Source organism: Pteropus medius, unplaced genomic scaffold (assembly GCF_902729225.1).
Source record: "Pteropus medius unplaced genomic scaffold, Ma_sr-lr_union100, whole genome shotgun sequence".
Lineage (NCBI taxonomy): Eukaryota > Metazoa > Chordata > Mammalia > Chiroptera > Pteropodidae > Pteropus > Pteropus medius.
In genome coordinates this window covers 19,531,192-19,543,425 of record NW_024340849.1, presented here as the reverse complement: position 1 = coordinate 19,543,425, position 12,234 = coordinate 19,531,192, and the positions used below count along the sequence as shown (strand labels likewise).

Genomic DNA, 12,234 nt, shown 5'->3' with positions numbered 1-12,234 from the left:
TATACTGTTATTAACCAATGTTACCCAATAAATTTAATTTTTAAAAAAGAATCATCTACAGAAGTCTTAAAAAAAAAGATAAATGTACACCATTGAGATGTTTTAATACCTGATCTTTAGTGTCTCAACAGTCCTTTGTGCTGGTAGTTGCATTTTTACAACAGTCCTTTAAGTAATTCCAAAAGCAATTTCCTAAAATGCCACAGGAAAGAGATATGGGGCAATATCTCTTTATTTAGTCTCAATTTGGTTCTGTACTAAAATACTTGGTTTTAATCATTGCTATCAAGTGGTTTATCTCTTGCTAAATTTTTATTAATGACGGACATGATGACATCCTCTGAAGAATGGCAGAATTGAGTTAAACCAAGCTAAAAAAACCAAACGACAACAACAACAAAAACAGAATTTACCTGGTCAGAGACGATAAACAGCCTGAGAGTTAAGATTTGCTGCAATTAATTCTCCAAACTTGACCCCCTGAAGCCAGAGTGTTTCCTCCTGCTTATTACATGTGACTTTCTGCTCAGGAGACACTTCTTCCTGAGCATGACACAGGCCATCCCACTGCCATGACTCCATCCCTGAATAATCTTGAGGAACCTGTGTCAGTTTAGGTGCAGTGGAAAGATTGTGGGCTCTGGAATGTGGGTTCTGCCACTTTCTGGCAGCCATGTCACCTTAAGCCAGTTAACCTGAACTTTCCGAGCCTCGGTTCTTCATCTGTTAAATGGGAATAAAAACTTCTAATGGAAAGCTGCTGTGAGAATTAATGGGTCTATCACACCCAGGCAGTGCCTGCCGTGCAGTAGTTGTTAAATCGATGTCAGTTCTCATCCTCCTCCCATGCTCCCTTCCTGAGGAACACGACCCTTCTTTTCTTTAAAGTCTTATAGCCCTGACAAGCAATATGACATCACTTAGCCCTTCAGCGTAAGGCTGGTGTCATAAACATCAACATCTTCCCAACCAGATTTTTGGATCCTTGAAGCCAAGACCATGTCTTGGGCCATCTCTGATCTCCTGCAGAACTTAACCCAGGCTGAAGACATGGTGGGGGCTCCAATACACCTTGTGTTCTCTGTGGGATCCCAGCCTACCCCTTCTTGCACACACACAAAAGCAGCAAAGGTTCTTTGTGACAGGAAGTTTCTAGGGCTGATCTACAACTCTTCAGCAACTGTAGTTTATTGCCTTCAAGCCCACTGATGGATGTTCTCACTCAGCCTGGGGGCTGCTTCCAGAAAGCATTCTGAGCCCCCAGGAGGGCAGGCTGCCAGGGCTGAGGCCAGTGTTCCCAGGAAGCAGATGCCCCTCCCTCAGGAGGGGATGTGGAGCTGTGTACACACAGAAACAGCCCAGGAATCTCCAGTTCAGACAGGTGAAGGCACCTCCTTTGACATCGTGGGGTTTATTTCTCCCCACCAACTGCGGCCCCCTCTGTCCACAGGGCTCATGTGCCATCACTCCCCATTCTCCAGACTGAAGCCAGCCCCATTTCCCTGGGACAAAGAGGAGTTTCAAGGCCCCTCGAGGTCAAAAGGAACACTCCAAGGACATGCAGAGTCTGCCTGGCTGAGCCAGAGTCCCAAACACTGCCCTTTAAAGGACCCTGCAGAAGGACAGTGACCGAATGAAACAGCTGAGAAGGACCAAAGACATGGTGCCGCAAGCTGTGGTCAGGAAGCCTTGTTGCTCACACAGCCCAGAGTCCTCTCCCTGCCACCCTGTACCCCACCCCCAAGTCCAAGCGCCCGACACTCCTGTGGCTTCTGTGTTCCTGAACCAAGGCTGCCCCAACCTGCCGTAACCATTCTCTTCTATCAAAGTCACCCTCCACCCGCCCCTAACTCCAGGCCCAGACTGGAAGCAGCGTCGCGTGTGCCCTTCCTTCTCTGCCCCCTCCACCCTCACCACCTGGCCCAGCACCTAGTGCCCAGCACACAGTAGCAACTCAAAAAACACTGTTTTTATAAATGAATGTTGACTGTATGATTCGTTTGCCAGAAAGTTCAATGCAAAAATTGTTTATTCTACACTCAATCCTTAAACAATTAAGCAATTTTATTCTTTGATGCATCATTCAAACAATAAATCAGCCAGCTTAAAATGCTATCGACTTGCCTGTATTCAGAAAACTCAAAGATTGCTTTCATAAAAAAATAAATCACTGGGTTAAAACAAAGAATATTGCATAACCAAAAGACTAGAAACACCCAAAACATCCCTCTATAAGTGACTGGATAGATAAGTCAAGGTATGGCCTTACAACAGAATCTATGTAGCCAAAACAAATAAACAAAAAGGAATAACATATTTTATTGTCAGAGAGTCAGCTATCTCCAAGATATATCATTCAGTGGAAAATATAAAGTGAAATGTAACATGTATGATATGCTTCTGTTTGGGTAAAAAAAATTACAACACACATGCACATGTACGTGCACATATGCGCAGATAGACATTTGTTCCTGTATCTACATAAAGTATCTTTAAACTGAAGGAACCAGGAACAGTGGTTGCCTCGAGGTAAGGAAACTAAGAAATAGGGTGGTTGAGAGAAAGATGTTTCACTGTGAATACCCTTTTGTATCTTTTGAATTTTAAACCGTGTAAGTATTGACCTATTCAAAAAAATTAAATTAAAAATCAAAGCAAACAATGTGTGGAAAAGTAATAAAAAATCTAGTTTCAGAAAACATAAAAGAGAAATCCTCATTTAAAAATGGTTCAAGGCAGCCCAGTTGAGTCATCTGTTAACTGTGAAGGAGACAAAAACCGAGAAGGCATCCTGTGTGGCAGAAAGGACACCCTTGCAGCTGTGAGCTCTGGCCTTGGCTCCCCCGCTGCCTTCCTGGGGTACCTCAGAGAGTGGTGGAGCCTCTCTGACCCTCAGCTTCCTCATTTGTGAATGGAAGTGCTTAGACCAGCTTCAGAGCACACAGGTCCTTTTCTGTATGGGGGTGGCGGTCCTCGGGTAGACACAGCTCGTTACTTAGTGACAATAGTTTTAAAAGAGACACTCCTTGAAAAGGAAAGAGTTTCCTTTCCCCCACAGAAGTCTGTGGCAGGGAGATAAAAGCTTCAACCCCCTCCTTACCAGAGGGCAATAAAACCAAAGCCTCTGACTTCAGGAGCTTAAAATACATTTGAGGCCACACCCTTCCCTCCAAACACACCTGCTGCTTTTTTCCTCCCTATTCCCACATCCTCTCTGGACAGGCCAAGTGCCCATTTATGACAGAGCTGAAATATTTCCTTTTTTGCTCTAATATTTCCTGAGGGCTCCTCCCCTCTATCATGGCTGCCATTCACAGCCATCTGGGATGCCCCAGGAACAAGATGAAGCTCCAAGATTTAAAAACAATGAAAACATGTCACTTTTTAATGAATAGTTAAGGCCCGCTTCCCCACCCCCAAAATATACTTTTAAAAAAAGGCGACTTAATGGTGGTGACAGGATATTGTTCATTCTTAGAGAGGCTTACATGTCTGAGTTGTCCCAATGGAACTTTCTAAAGAGGTGCTTTCAAATGTGGGGGCCAGAAGCCCAAGCTTTCTCTCCAGCCCCACCTCCATCCACCCTCTTCAAACTTAGGAAGTGGCTAGATTTGCTTTCCTTGTCTTTATCTCAGGAATTAGAGAACACCAGAGCCGGAATAGCTTTTAGAGATGACCCGACCTCATTTTGCAGATGGGTAAGCTGAGGCCCACAAAAGTGGAATGGTCCCTCAGGAATACACAATTCATCCACCAATGGGCCAGGACGAAAGTCAGATACTGCAGCCTTTGGCTTCTTCCCTGATTTGCTTGCTTTTGAAACATCCCCTCCAAGAGGCCCAGCTGCCTCCCCATACCATGCAGAGCCCCCAAGCACAAGCAGCCTCTCCCAGACTGGCCCTCCTGACCTGTGCCCCTAGCTCACTGCGCTGTCCCTAGGGGACTATTGAGCACTTGAAATGTGACCAGTGTCACACCTGAAATGATAATATCTTGGATATAATGGGTTAAATAAAATATCTTACTAACATTCATTTTACCCGTTGCTTTTTACTTTTTTATTTAACATGGCTACTAGACCATTTTAAATTACATGGATAGCTCACATTACATTTTCACTAGGTTGCTCTACTCCAGGTCATATGCCGCTTATCTATTCAGTTCCCAAAAGTTCAGTTCAGCAAAACTGACCTGTTCTATGTCTTGTTCTCTATGTGGCCAGACACTCTATTCTGAAGACCAATCATGCCCAGGAGTTGAGTAAACAGTGCCCCTGCCAGTACCATCTGGTTTGAGACGCTGAATCCTCAAGGTGATTTTAAGAAGTATATCTCCCCTTCCATGGGAGGCGGCAAAGGAGCAAGGGACTCTGGTCCCCCTCGAGTGACATTAATTCTACCTATATGTGAGCAGGGACTTCCCAACAGTCATCTGTCTTGCAGACTGGATATTTAGCCCCTGAAGTAAGTATGGTGGTAGCCTGGGGAGGAAGAGGAGAAAGAAAACAAAGTCTTAGATGTTTTTCAGCACTAATCCTTGGTGTTCTCTCACCTCTCTCTTCAGGTTAGGAATAGAAATTCACGAAACATATAAATGAGAGTGGCTTCCATGTACGGACCCTTCATTCTTTGTCAGGAGCTGTGCTGGGTGCTTTGTGTGTAATGTCTCATTATTTTCCCAACCACCCTATGAAAGTTGGTGTTCACCATTTTCTAGAAGAGGAAATTGAGGCTTATAGATGTTGAGTAACACACCCAAGGTGACCGCAGAAAAGTGGCCACACCATAGGATTCTGGATCGATCAGCTCCCAAACCCATGCTCCTACCATCCCTTAACTTCTCTAGACCTCAGTTTCCTCATCTACAGGGCGGGGTGATACCTGCCAGGAGGCAGGTGGGGGACCCTGACTTCCAAGGACCCATCCTCCCCTGGGACTGTGTTCTGGGATCTGAGAAGCTACCAGTTGGAAAGGTCTCCATCTCTTGCCATTCCCTGGCTGGGCTGCACCCCTCGTCCTGGCTGGCAAACCTGTCCTTGCTCTCTTGACTCCGAGGCTCCCCACATTCCGCTCCTCATGCCTGGGTGCCCTCTAGTCCCTGTCTCAGGGAGTTAAGTGCCTCTAGTGCCTATATCAAGACTCCACCAAAACCTCACATCCTCTGAAAACCCATTAAACTATTAAGTCATAGAACTGCTTTCCCATGCTACCCCTTTCCTGCTCTGTTTTCTCACCCCCGCACCCACAGAGCCCTGCACCTCCTTCCCAGCCAAAAGCTCCCCCAAAAGAGGCCTTGACATCAACGGGCTTCATCAGGGCCTCGCCACCTACGGGAAGGATTCTGCAGTTCATTCATTTAGCAAAATATTTCCTGAGCCCTTACTGCATGCCAGGCATTCTTCTAAGCCCTGGGCACTTAAGTGACAGCAACAAAATCCCTGGTCTCCTGAAGGAGCCATGGTTGTCCCCAAACACCAATGCCCTGAACACTAATCCATATTTCTGGAGAATCTCCTGCTGTTCTTATTTTTAGGTCAAGAAATAATTAGTTAATGGGCCCTGGAGGGGTTTTTTTTTTTTTTTTGTAATGGTTAAATAAACTATGATACATTACTTGAAGGAACACTACACATCCATTAAAATATGTTATTAAAGAACATTATGGCATTGGTAACTGCGACAGAATGCTCAGTGAGGGGACAGCTTGCAACCCTATATACCAGCAATGGAGAGAGGTGAGGAGTGAGAAGTATGATTCTAAACACATCCTGATGTTTTGGGGGTAGAAGTTGGGGAGAAGCCTGTTTTCCTAATTTGAACTACAGAAGGTAAAACTCGCTGAAATCTTCTCGGCCGGTGAAAAGACATGGAAAACATATTTCCTTCCAAATATCAGTGATTCATAGTAAGAATGTTTCAGACTCCAAAGAGAAAAACCTTTGTGTTTATTAAAAGATCGCATGGGTTTTAAAAGTTTTAGAAAATAATGTTTAATCCTAATTGTATTTATATGTGTGTGCATATGCACACGCGTGTGTGTTGGTGTGTACAGAAAAAAGACTGGAAGGAAATACACCAAAATTAGTATGTCACAGCAGTTTTTTTGTTTGTTTTAATTTTACACCTTTCCATATTTTCCAAATTTTCTATCAAGACTCTGATTGCTTTTACAATCAGAAAATAAACAGTAAACTGAATGCTAATAGTTTTTTAATTTCTTCATGAATCTGTTTTTATAGGCACCATTTCGGTGGGGTTTGGAAATCAGCAGGGTGTGAAACACAGATGAAATTCCCCATTCCTGCGGGGCTGAGTGTACCCCTTGGCCCTGGAGAGGAACCCTCCCTGCATCCACGTTGGCGGCCAGCTGTCCACAGCTGTGCTGAGGAGGCTACGAATGAATGGAGCTGGTGGAAAAACACAACATTCCTGACTCTCCAAGGATGGCATTATGCTTGGAACTCTTGCTTACCAAAGAAGTAAATAAGCAGAGAGAGAAAGAGGGAGGGAGGGAGATTGAGAGATTGAGGATTGAGAGAGATAGAGAAAGAGAGGGAGGGAAGAGAGGAGAGGGGAAGGGAGAGAGGGAGGGGAAGCCAAACACGCTAGAGAAACTTCAGTCCTGGAGTCCTGGGTGGGTCAGCTGCCAGAGCTCCCCAACTCCTAATGTCACATTTGAAAAAAGACCCCTCTGCCTAAGCCAACCAACACTGCTGAACAGGGATAACACCACTTGTCTGTGACCCTCCTGGGCTGTACCTCTTGAATGCCACCTTCTCTTCCCGCTACATATCAGAGTATGTATAGATAAGCTTTATTCCTGCCTCTAGGCTGAAGAGATCCTGAGGGCAGGGCCCCTGGCTGACCCATCATCATACACCCCCTAGCGCTCCTTGGCATATCTACTCACCAACTATTTCCTTGGGCACTGCTGCATGTCAGGCACTGTCTAGTGTTGAGATTATAATGGGGAGCAAAACAGACAAGGTCCCTGCCCTCACAGAGCTTACATTCTAATGGGAGAGACAGTTAATAAGAAGAGAGTCAAGATTTTATTCCAGATGGAATTGGGTGTTATAAAGAATATATTACAGGGTGCTGCTCCAGCAGAGACCTAGATGACAAGAAGTCAGCTGGGAGGAGAGCCGAGAAAAGGACGTGATGGCCAAGGAGAAATACGTGAGCTTGGTGTGTTCAAGGAACAAAAATATCCGAGATGGTAGAGTATAGGGAGCGGAGGGGGTGTGGGTCAGAGAGGCAGGCAGGGGCCAGCCCCCGGAGTGCCCACAGGAGGGTAAACAAAGGAATGGCTTCTCCACCTTACTAAAAGAAACTCACTCTGCATGCTCTGTGAGGCTGGATTGTGCCAAGACAGCCCATAGAGAAGGACTTCACCACTGCCAGCTGAATTGACGACTGGGTGTTCCCAGCATCTCTGGTGGTGGGGAGTGGCCAATCAGCTTGTCCCAGGGCTCTCGAAATGTCTGTGGAACCCTGTCTCTTCTCATCCACACTCTGCTTCTATGTCCTTGCTCTCTGGACACCTCCTTCATAGTGCCAAGGGTCACAGCTGATGACAATGAAGAAGCAACCCTGACTGCCATCCACCCATGTACCGTGCCCCACCCATGGTATTCATTCAGCAGACATTTTCTGTGCCCGGGTATTGTGCTAGGTGCTGAGGATGTGAAAATGAACAATGCACAGCCCTTCGTTCAAAAGTTCCAGTGTGCAAAGTCTGCCAGGCTCACCGGGTGCCACCGTCAAGCAGGAGCTGCCCAGTGCACCTCACCATGTAGGGCCACCACTTAAGTCCTCTCTCCCTGGTAAACCTTCTGTGAGCATCTGAAATGGTTCTGTTTGGTGGGTTAATTCACCCCAAGCAGCAAAACAGAGACAAACTCAGTGTCTTGCAGCTTCCTCAACCCCCCATCCTCATTCCTCCCTCCACCAATCCAGGGAGAAAATATGCCCAGTCTCAGGAATAAAGGCATAATCGGTGGGGTGGCAGATGCTATTTATTTGAAGATAAAGAAGGACTTTGGTGTTGGCTTAAAGAGTTGGGAGAGCAAAAGGATCCATCGGGGACTGGTCTGGGGTGGGGCTGGGGAAAGAGGGGAAGAGCTTTAGGCGCATGCCCAGAACTCCTCAACCAGCACCACACAGATATGCCACAGCGCATAGTCAGAGGAACTACATCTAATAGTTCGCTTTCAGAACCTCCTGCATAAAAATCATTGTTGTCATTATTCAGAAAAGCCAGTTAGCCCCATGTTAGCAAGTTCTTAAGTTCTGTATTGCAAGGTTTCTGGGGTATCCTTCATTTTGAGCAAATGGGGGGGGTCTGTGCCTGAGGAAAAGCACACTGGCTGTAGGAAATCCTTCCATACTCAATTCACCAGAGCAGCTGAACCTCCAAGAAGCCCTCCAAGACCTGCCACAACTGTCAGGGCTCACTCTAAGACCCACAGTGCAGTAGGGTGGCAGGTTTTTTTCAGTGGGCCACAGTCATCCCAGAGAGGAGTCAGCACCAGGGATGGTTCCAGACCCTTGAGTCTCTTCTTCCCAGGAGGGGAAGAGGGATTATAAATAGCCTGGACTCCTTCAGCTCTACACAGGCACGGATCCCACATCCCCGCCCCAGCCTCAGCCAGCTGGTCCCTCCTCACCCAAGTTCCCACAACCTGCTATAAGAGGGAGGAAAACTACTCACCCACAGCAGGGGGCTGCGTAACAAAGTCCTTCGCACCCCAGTCCAGATGGAGTGATTGGCATCCCATGAAGTATAACTGCAAGCCCACAACACCTCTATACCTCTTTGTAGTTGTGGTGCCAGAGAGGAGCAAGAGGTAATATTTTTAGGCTTCTTACTCTCTGGTCAGCCCAGAAACCCCAAGTTGCACCCAATGAAGTTAGAGAAATAATATTCTCCCCTCTCTCTGCCTCAGGTTCCCCATCTGTAAGACGGACAAATCACTGAACTATGTACCACTCAGGGATGCCGATGAAATTAGCATGTAATAAAAGGGAAAAGGCGCTGTCAAAATGTTACACTGTGTATCATTATGATAGCCCCAAGCACATCTATGGGGACAGTGATTCTTATCTGTTCATGAGAGCAGAAGAATTATACTCAGTGACATTGCATTAGCCAGGAATTCTTGATACTGCATGCCCTTGAAAGCAGTAAAACTTACAAAATGTTCTCTCTTACAAGTCATTCCTGACTAATACAGATTTACACACACCGAACACAGATCTATGTTGATTTAATATGATTCTGCTGGACTGTACATGACATTATAGACTGAAGAATAAGCCTTGCCCAAGAACATTTTGATGGGGGAGGAGGGTAAGTTCTTTCAACAATCATACGTTTATCACTCAAATCCTTCCCACTGACACGCACTGGTAAGAAACAAGTCGCTAAAATCTAAGTGGCCAACTCCCAGGTCTTTTTAATTAAGACACTTTGTTTGCTCAATAAAATAGAGCATAAAAAAACATTTACTGAAAACCCACTCATTGATGTCTAATGGCTGTGTCAAATACTCATAACAACATTTATTCCAACACCCCCAGATAATTGCTCATCTTTCTCATTTGGTATCCACAACAGCACAGCATTTGTGTCCAAGTGTAATTGATCCAGAATTGGGCTCCCTTTCAAAAATATCTGTAAAACCTAATTACCAGGAAAACAGAATTCTGGCATCCTACGGGAAAGTGGGTGCTTCACAGTGAGACAAGCTGCAAACTCATCTTGGCTCATCAAGCCACATTATGTTACAAAAGGAGTTTCAGGAATTTGGGCTGAGGAGGGAGCAGGGTAAGTTGGGATAGTGTCAGACTGGAATCTGCATGACACTCCTGATTTCTTTATAAACCAAGCACAGAGGACTGGAAATATACCACATTCATCAGCAAGCATGGACATAGTACCAGATAATGAGTCCCTGATGGGTTTGGGTGTGGGGGTGGCATTTCTGACCTCAGGCCCTTCAAGGCCCTCTCCACCCTGGCCTGGGAGGCTGATATCAATTCCAGCCTCCCTAGGCCTCTAACCTCTGTGGCAGGTCCCTTTCCTTCCTTCCACCTGGAGTTTGCTCATCTGTAAAATGTGCACTCCTAATGTCTAGGGTCTCTTTCAGTTCCAAAATTCTGTGACCTTCCTTAAAGCAAAGGGCATGCAGGCATTCTGCTTGAGTACCACTGGGGTAGGAGAACAGAAAGTGGGAGCACGCCCAGCCAGAACGAAGGATTGAGTGTTTCTAGCTCTCACCGAGTTCAGTGCCAACTTGCGACAGCAGGGTATCAGACCCACTCCCAAGAAAATGATTTCTTTCAGCCCGGGATGGACCTACCGGGATGGTTCTAACCCCAATGCCCTGGATTCAGCAACAGGGGGCCAAACCACTGGACTTTTCAGGGCTCTCTCCCAGAGCTGACGGACCACAGCATATCTTCCTCTTCTGAGGGGTCTTCCCTTCCCACCCTCTTCCCCTTTCTGTCCCAGATACCCCCAGAAATCCCAGGCCCTAGCCTTGTGAATGACCGGTCTGGCGAAGCTCCGCGGGCAGGCAGCACACATCACCGACTCCAGGCTCCCCTCGGCCTTGGACCCCCGCCGCCTAGGCTTGGGTACCAAGTTCCGCGGCTGATTTCAAAGGAAACGAGAGTTGCCGTTGTTTAGTTTTTCTTTGGTTCCTCCCGGTCCTCCTCCTAATGAAATCAGACAACCAGCCGGAATAACAAAGCAGCACAGCGGCCGGAGACAATTCGCTTTCAAAGGAGCGAGAGATGCGCACACCAGGAGCGGAGACGCGTGCGGTCCCCAGGAAGAGACCCAGCGTGGCCCAGTGCAGACGACAGGTTAGCCTCAGCTTAACTCTCTCAAGGCATGGAGCAACCGCATGCGTGCGCCCATTTCCCTTAACTTCCCAAGTGGACAGCAGCATTAGGGTCCCGCAAGGGCGCCACCTCGGGGATGGACCGCCACCAAGCCCCTGAGCCGCACCCCGAGACGCGGGATCCCAGACTTTCCAGCCCTTTTCTAATTTCCATGATAAGACACTGTGAGTTGCGGGTGCCAAAAGTCTGAGGAAACCAAAATGCTCCCGCGCCTTCCCAACAAAAGTGCGATAAACTTCTGGTAGAAACCACCTGTGGCTGCCGATAGGCCCGCCCTGCCCGGGCCGGGAGGCGCCGCCGAGCCCGGGGCCGCATGCGCCCGCAGAAGTTCCCTTCCAGCCCCGCGCGCCACTTCGCTCCCGGCCGCGGTGCCAGCCAGGAGGCGCGGCGCCCGCTCGCTGGCTCGCTCTCCGCTGGCTCTCCCCTCCTCCCTCCCTCCCTCCTCCTGCCTCCTCCCGTTGCATGGCTGCCTCACGGAGCCCCTGAATAGCCACCGCAGCCCCCCGCCTCTTGCCCGCCGCGCTAGGGGCGACTCTGCCCCCGCCGGCGCTCTGGGGCGCGCGGACTGCCGGCCTCCTAGCAACAGCCCCCGACATCGCTTTCCGGCGTTGGCGACGCACAGCCACCCTCCGGGAGCCTCGCGACCCCGGGACCCGCTTCGGCAGCGGAGGTACGGAGGAGACCGCGACCCTCACAGCCGGTGCCGGAGCCCGGCGCGCGAAGCCACTCACCTCTGCGCGCCGCCGTACCCTCACGCCTCCCGCACTTGGGCGCGGGGCCGCGGTCCCCGCGTCCTCCTTCGCCGGCGCCGCCGCGGTCCGTCCGTCCCGGTGCGCCGGAGCAGCGCGGGCCGCGCGGCTGTCAGAGTCTCGTGGCGGGGCTGCGCTGGCGGGTGTGGAGCGGAGCAGCGGCAGCGGGCGCGCAGGCTCCTCCCACCCCGCTCCGCGCCCCCGCCCTCCTGGAGTCCCGCCTCCCGCGCCGCGGCTGTCAGCCCCGAGCCCCGCGCCGGGCGCCCGCGCTGCCCGCGCCACTGTTCGGGGGGCGCACTGGGCTAAAGGGCCCGGATGTCTACGGTCGCCTCTCCCACGCGTCCGCCCCCTCCCCTGCGCCCCCTCCCCGCCCTGCCACACATGCACTTGCTGCGGCTCAACCTCCTCCTCGGCCCCGCGTAATTTCTATTTTGACAGTAACTGTGGCGGTGGGCGGCGCTGCGGGGGGCGCCCTGGACCTGCGGAGGCGGCAGGCGGCAGGCAGGACCCGGCGCGGGGGCGGAGTGGGGGGCCAGGCAGAGCCACCAGCCGCTCGGGGCTCCGCGTCTTATTTC

At 49.4% G+C, this 12,234-nt stretch overlaps 1 protein-coding gene across 1 annotated transcript in view; it reads right to left on the bottom strand.

Moving 5' to 3' along the window:
- ZBTB7C (zinc finger and BTB domain containing 7C) overlaps window positions 1–11,747 on the bottom strand; it is a 320,272-nt gene extending 308,525 nt beyond the window's left edge. The window contains exon 1 of the mRNA XM_039842083.1: window positions 11,642–11,747. The gene's annotated coding sequence lies outside the window, so the exon portion shown is untranslated. The remainder of the gene's footprint in view (window positions 1–11,641) is intronic.
- Between the last annotated feature and the right edge of the window lie 487 nt (window positions 11,748–12,234).